This window comes from Petaurus breviceps, unplaced genomic scaffold (assembly GCF_028583685.1).
Source record: "Petaurus breviceps papuanus isolate PSGF00001 unplaced genomic scaffold, PetGlider_PUasm1.0 125, whole genome shotgun sequence".
In the NCBI taxonomy this organism is placed as follows: Eukaryota; Metazoa; Chordata; class Mammalia; order Diprotodontia; family Petauridae; genus Petaurus; species Petaurus breviceps.
The window spans coordinates 1,635,522-1,642,368 of NW_027185653.1; positions in this window are offsets into that span (position 1 = coordinate 1,635,522).

Consider the following 6,847-nt stretch of genomic DNA (forward strand, 5'->3'; position numbering starts at 1 on the left):
AAAGCCATAAAATTACAATGTGAAAAATGTTTTTGTATAGCATTTGGCTTGAGAAACCCAAATACTTTATGACCTCAATATGATTATATATTCATAATTCTACTGTGCATTTTAAGCAACTGAAAGATGAGTTATCCCTAACTAGGATGATGTAACTGAGCATCTATTTCATGGCTTTTAAGCCTTCAGTAGCATAGTAACAACTGAACTTAACACATAAGTAGAATGAATAAATAATTTAAATAGGTTGTTATCAGTGGCACCTTGTTCCTAGCAATACCCTTTTCTTTTCCTCTTACTTGTCCCAGAAGTCCTTTATTTTTCACACATGGCCTCAGGATGTCCCTGAGGAGCTGATTTGAGTTCCTTTTTCATGATATTTCCCCCAGACACATGAAAAATTGCTAGTGAGAGCTCTCAGAATGGGTTCTGTAGTTGTGTGGATTTCTAACCCTACCTAACACAGAAGACACACTAGGAACAGAAGTCGTTTTATATTCTGATACTCTCTGTGTGACCCTAGGTAAGCCACTTGAATTTGTAAGCTTTTTCATCTACAAAATGAGGATAATATTTCTTTCATTCCCATCTGAGTTATGGTGCAGAAAGCATTTTTTAGTCTTAGGATATTGTAGAACTATGAACCATATTTTAAACAACTTTTCTCTTTATTAAGCAACATCTGGTAGAACATGCACATGTGATTTTTTTAATAAGATACGGTCTTCTTCTTCTCCCATCTCTTTGCCTAATACTGTTGGCTTCCAAGAAAACAGTATGAAAATCTCTTTGATTTGGAACAAGGTACACCAACAGTTCAGAAGCTTTAGCCTGAAATTGGCTTTCCAACTGAAGTGTTTAAGACTAGTCTGGAGCATGGGGGAAAAACCCAACAACTTCACACCTGCTCTATTGTTCTTCTACAGGGCCTCAGAAATAATAAGAACCTTTGTTGCTTCTTATAACTCAGTTACGTATTTATTGTGTTCATGTATATCAAGAAAAAGGAATAGAAATTTGGAAGCTTAAATGAACTTCACACAGGCCACAACAACTTCTAATTGTATCATATACATCCACATATTCTTTAAAAATACAAAACAAAACAAAACAAAAGTCAAAAATCTTAATTTATAAGAGACCCTCTCTTACACTCAGCAAGAGGAAAGATTTGTCTTTTAAAATAGAATTTATTTTCAATCCTTTGTGCTTCCAAAACTTTCTTCAATTGCTTTTCAAGGAGGCAATTTTTATTTGGTACATTTTTCACACAGCCTTTGCAAAACTTAACTTTGGGGCTAAGGTCATGCAAGAAATCATTTAGCTCTGAAAAGGACAACTTTTCTGTGATGTAGGAGTGGAGAATAGGGAAGTTTTGGGTAAGATGATTTTGACAGCACATGGGATCCTAGCTCCAGATCAAGAAAGGACTTTAAAAAATATTGAATCCAATTTTCTCATTTTGTAGATGACTGAACTGAGGCCAAGAGAGGTTGAAATGCTCCTCACTTCTGTCTCTTGGCTTTCCTAGATTTTTTTCAAGTCACAGCTCAAATCCCACCATCACAGGCCCAGTCTCCCCCATTGCATGTGCCTTTACCTACAGATCACTTCCCATTTACTCTATATCTTGTATAGACATAGTTCTTTTGATGTTAATACTTCCATCAGAATGTAAGCTATTTGAGGGCATGGACTATTTTCATGTTTCTTTATATGCCCGCATTTAGCATATTGCCTAGCACTTAACAAATGTTTAATAAGTGCTTTTGATTGATGAATTGTTATATGACTTGCCCAAGGTCACACAAGCAATAAATAACAAAATTGAAATTTGAGCTCTGGGCCTCTAAATCCAAATCCGAATCCAGAGTTCCTTCTGACATAACACTTCATAGAAGTCAGGTTATATTCTTAACTCTAATAGTGGAAAATGTGGTGATAGGTTTTAAATGGTCTGGTTTTAAAGAAGTAATTAAGTTCAGGCAGTATAAAAAAGGAACAAATGCATAATTAAATTATTAATAGTATGTTATAGCAGTAAAAGATGTTTGTATATTGTAATTAATTTGAGATGAAAGATGAGTCAAATGGGGTTACTAGATCTTCAGGGTTATCTAAAAGTGGGTGTGTCTGTTCTTAATTTGTCACTAAATAAAATGGAAAGCACCTATGCTGGTATTTTGAACCTTGGGAAGTTGCCTTTGCTTGGCATTACACTTGTTTGATTTCTTTTTCTGAGATGGGTTTATTTGAGTAATTTACTTCTCCTTCAGTTAATCTGGGCAGTTTATATTTTTTTAAATATGTATTCATTTCACTAAGATTGTCAAATTTATGTTCATACAATTTGGCAAATACTTCCTAATTTTTGTTCTAATTTCCTCTTCATTTTAGGTAGATTTATCTTTTTCATTTTTGGTACTCATAATTTTTTTTCTTTCTTTTTATCATATTGACTAAGGGTCTATAAATTATTTTCATTTTTTCCCCTAAAACCACCTCTTAGTTTTATTTATTAATTCAATATTTTTCTTACTTTCAATTTTATTAATCTCTTCTTTAGTTTTCAGTATTTCTGATTTAGTATTTCATTGGGGATTTTCAATTTGTTCTTTTTCTAGCTTTTTCAATTTTGTGCCCAATTCATTCACCTCCTTTTCTTATAATTTATAGATGTATGCACTCAGGGATATAAAACTTCCCTTAAGAACTGCCTTTGCTGCATCCCACAAGATTTGGTATGTTGTTTCATTATTGTCATTTTCTTGAATGAAATTACTGACTGTTTGTAAAATTTCTTCTTTGACCCACTCATTCTTTAGGATTAAATTGATTAATTTCCAATTAATTTTTAGTCTATCTTTCCATGGCCCTTTATTGCATATGAGTTTTATTGCATCATGATCTGAGAAAGATGCATTTAATATTTTTCTGCCTGTCTGCACTGAATTGTGAGGTTTTTATGTCCTAGTACATGGTCGATTTTTATGTATATGCCATGAACCGCTGAGGAGAAGATATATTCCTTTTTATCCCCATTCAATTTTCTCCAAAGTTCTATCATATCTAGCCTCTCTAAAATTCTATTCACCTCCTTCCCTTCTTTCTTGTTTATTTTGAGGTTAGATTTATCAAGTTCAGAGACGGGGAGATTAAGGTCTTCCACTACTATAGTTTTGTTATTTATTACTTCCTCTAATTCCTTTAACTTCTCTAGGAATTTGGACACTATACCACTTGGTGCATATATGTTAAGTAATGATATTGCTTCATTCTTGATGATGCCTTTTAGCAGGATATAGTTTCCTTCCTTATCTCTTTTAATTAGATCTATTTTTGCTTTATCTGAGATAAGGATTGTTACCCCTACTTTTTTTTTTTACTTTATCTGAGACATAATATATTCTACTTCAGCCTTTTACCTTTATCCTGTGGTAAACTCTTTGTTTCAAATGCATTTCTTGTATACAGCATATTATAGGATTAGGATTTTTAATCCATTCTTCTATCTGCCTCTGTTTTATGGGAGAGTTTATCCCATTTACATTTACAGTAATGATGACTATCTCTCTTTCCCTCCTTCCCATTCCTTCCCCTGCTTAGGTTTTTGTTTCTTCCTTCTCCCTTTCCCTCCTTAAGAGTTTTCCTTTTGACCACCACCTCCCTCAGTGTTCCCTCCCTGTGACCCCCCTTCTTTACCTACCCTATCCCCTTACTACGATTTTCCTCTGCTCTAATTCCCCTCTTTTATCCCCCTGTTACCCTCCTACTGACTATAGGACACAGTAGATTTTTGTACTTATCGGAGTATGTTCTTTCCCCTTTGATTCCAAACCAATGAGAGTAAATTTCATAGAGTGCTCCTCTTCCACCCTCTTTTCCCTCTATTTAATGAGTTTTCCTGTCTTTTCCATTAGAATCTTAAACTTAACTGATTATGTTGATCTCTCTTAGAAGCAGAACCAGTGAGAATAATTTTCGAATGATGTTCCTCTCCCTCTTTCATTTCCCTCTATTGTAGTGTGTTTTAATACCTCTTCATATGATATAATTTACCTGTCTCTGTCTTATCCTTTCCCTTTATCCCATTACAATCCCTTTGACCCCCTTAATAAGTTTTTTTATCATCAGATTAGTTCATTTATAACCACATCCTCTATCTATGTATAACCTTTTTAAAGGTCATGATAATCATATAAATTTTGATATTGACTGTTAACAGCTTCTTATATCAGGATGTAAACATTTTGCTCTTATGGCATCCCAAGTTATGAGCATGTGTGAGTGAGTGTTCATGTGTGCATGTGTGTATGTGTCAGTGTATGTTTTCCTTGTTTACCTTTTATGTCTTTCTTGAGTGTTGGAGATCAAATTTTCCATTGAACTCTGGCTTTTTCTTCAGGAAAGTCTGGGAGTCCCTTATTTCACTAAATGACCATCTCCTTGCCTGAAAGAGTAAGCTGTTTTGCCTGCTTCACCATTTCTGCTCCAGGGAATTAAAGGCTCAACCAAGCCACAAACAAAGTCTCAGCATCCCAGTCATGGTTCCTCAGTCACCTGGCCTCCTGGCCTCCTGGGCTCCTGGCCAGAAGAAGCTCCACCACCACAAGCTCCCAGGAAATTCTGGTTCAGTTCTCCATTCTTCTGTAGCTACTGTGCCACAAGATGTTAGTCTCAAGAAATTCTGACTGTGCCTCTCTGGGGCTTTTCTTATATACACAGTATTAGCTACTTCCTTTTTCAACCAACTTCTTCCTGTTATGTCAGCAACAGGAGACAGGAGTTCAAACCTTCTGTTTTCCCAACAGAGGCTTGATCAGTTACTAAGTGTTAATTACCTGCTACTTTTGCCAACACAAAGGGATCTTCAAATTCAAAATTACATTACCATTTATAGACCTTTCCTCTTCAGAACTCTCCAGTTTCTACCCAATTAACAGTTTGTGCCTTTTCCAATTAACATATATGACATTCTTCTGCTATCTGTTTTAACAGTGAATGAGAGATATTATTTCCTTGATCTTGGGCCCACCAGTGGGTGGCCTCTACCCCCAAGTGGCCCGCCATTTGGTGGACCCATTTTGCTAATACTGGAGCATCACTTGTCAAAGTAGGGACAACATATTCAGTAGCAATCTTCGCCAGTCAATCAGCATGAGCATTGTACTCACATTCTGGGGTAGTGAGGGTCACATGAGCATCTATATGAAACACTGACGAGTGAGTGACCAAGGACATGTCCCATATATCTTCCCATAATTCTTTGCCCCAGACTTGTTTGCCATGAATTTCCCAATTTTGATTTTTGCACATGGGCATCCATGTAGCAAACCCATTAGCTACCTCCCATGAATCAGTGAATATATGACACTGTCCTCCTTGTTCTATTTTGTATTGCTTGATGTATTGCCATAAGTTAAGCATATTGACTGAGTTGGCACATGTAGTTAATGTAGTAAACACACGCATTCTCAAGCCTTCAAAACAGAACAGGCTACCTCAGGCAAAGATCCTCTTCCCTTCACTCACTTCCCCACCCCTTCCTGCTATGTCCTTGGTTGATCCTTGGTTGCATTCCTAGCTCCAATCCATCAGATTTTTTAATGTAGAAGCTGCTAGGTCCTATGTAATTCTGACTGTAGTTCCATAATACTTGATTTTTTTTTTTCTTTTTGGCTGCTTGCAGTGTTTTCTCCTTAAACTTGTAATTCTGGACTTCGGCTGCTATATTTCTTGGAGTTTTCAATTTGGGATTGCTTTCTTCAAAAGAGTCTGATTCTTTTGATAACTATTTTACTTTCTGATTCTAGGACTTCAGGACAGTTTTTTTGACAACCTCTTGGAGGATGTTGTCCAGGCTGTTTTTTTTTTTTCCTCATGTCTTTCCGGTAGACCAATAATTCTTAGGTTAGGATTCTATTGTCTGTGGTCTTGCCTTTGCAAGTTGTTTCTGGCCCAGTGTAATTGCATATTTCCTGGCCTTTAAAGTGTATTTCTGCTCCTGGGGTACAGAGGGCTCTGACCCAAGCTTCTCAGGCTGGGAGCTTGGTGCCTGGGTGTTGACTTTGTGTGCTGTAGCCTCTGGGTGTCTAGGCTGTGGCCAAGGTGTAGCAGCAAGCACCCCAGCATCCCCAGGGTGGCTTCCAACACAGGTTCTTAGATATGCTTTGCTAAAGGAAAGCAACTCAAAATGGGTTAACAAGCTTACTTTAATCAGTCAAACATATATCATTTACCTAGTTCAGAGGAAAAAGGTTATCAAGACAGAGAAACAGATCAAGCAGACCGGTTTCCAAACTGTACAACCATTACATACATACCAAATCACACTTACCATCAACATCTGGGTTTTTCAAAGCCGGGGGGGCTCTCAACAGCTTCCCAGAGTATCATCTGAACAAATCACACAATATTTCTCAAAGTGAGTGCCAAAACAAAGCCTTACATCAGGGTTTATATAGCTTTCTCCTGGGTCAGAGAATGTAGCAACCCTCTTGACCCACTGCCCAATCAAAAATTATCTCCTGAGAAACAAGCCTCTCACCACAGGCTCCAGGTGCAGTTTAACCTATGGGCAGGGAAGATCTCAAAAATTTACATTCCCATTACACAAAGCCAGGAATCTCAGTGTTTCCCTTGAGTTACCCTGAGGATCACAGAGTAATCTGTGGGGGAGGGTTGGTCTGGCCACTTCAGTTTTCTGCCTCTATGCCCCTGGGCTACAGCTCAGGTAGGCTCTTGCTGGTCAGGTGAGGTGGGGCTTGTTGGGACCCCTCCTGCCCTTCACCTCAGACTTCTTACTGCCTCAGCTGCACCCTTTCTCTGTGACTCCTAAGCCTGAGGC